A 685-nucleotide genomic window follows, 5' to 3' on the forward strand; every position below is an offset into this window, starting at 1 on the left:
AAGCAGAGAATTGGATGCCAGGCCTGCTTAACAGCGTGGGGGGTAGCTTCGGAGAACCCCCAGCACGCGTCGGCCGAGAGTGGGACAGATGTGAAAAGGCCTGGTTTGCTTCCCGGTGTATCAAACAGGAGGGGCTACACTCCAAGTAGCTTTTAGGGAGGAAATGCAGATAATTCAAGGACTTCTGGTCCTTCCCCCACCTAAAAGTCAGTTACCATTTTATTGAGTGCTTTCGTGGCATTTTGTGATCGCAGTAAGTCCTCTCTGCAACCCTGGGAGGTGGGTGTCCCCTCCATTTTCCTATGAGGAAGCCCGGGCTCAAAACACTTGCCCCAAGTCGAACAGCGAGGAAACTTCAGAGCTGGGATTCAAACCCGGAGTCTGCTCTAAAGGAGTTTTGCTTGGGTCTCCCTCGTTCAGGGGGCACGTACGCACGTGCGCACGCAGCCCGGCGGGGTGAGGGTGACCGCGTGATAGAAGCCGTGCCGCCAGCCCTGCCAGGCCCTCACCCATCCGCCGGGGCTCAAGAAACTCAAAACCGGCGCTCCAGGATGAAGGCTCACGCCGCTCCCACCTGCGTCTCGGACCAATCTACCCTGTAGGTCTTCGCCGCCCCGCCCAATACGCTTCCGCCCCCGGGCGCCTCCCAACAAGCGGCCTGTTGATTGGCCCTTCTTTGCAGTCC

Source organism: Kogia breviceps, chromosome 1, assembly GCF_026419965.1.
Source record: "Kogia breviceps isolate mKogBre1 chromosome 1, mKogBre1 haplotype 1, whole genome shotgun sequence".
Lineage (NCBI taxonomy): Eukaryota > Metazoa > Chordata > Mammalia > Artiodactyla > Physeteridae > Kogia > Kogia breviceps.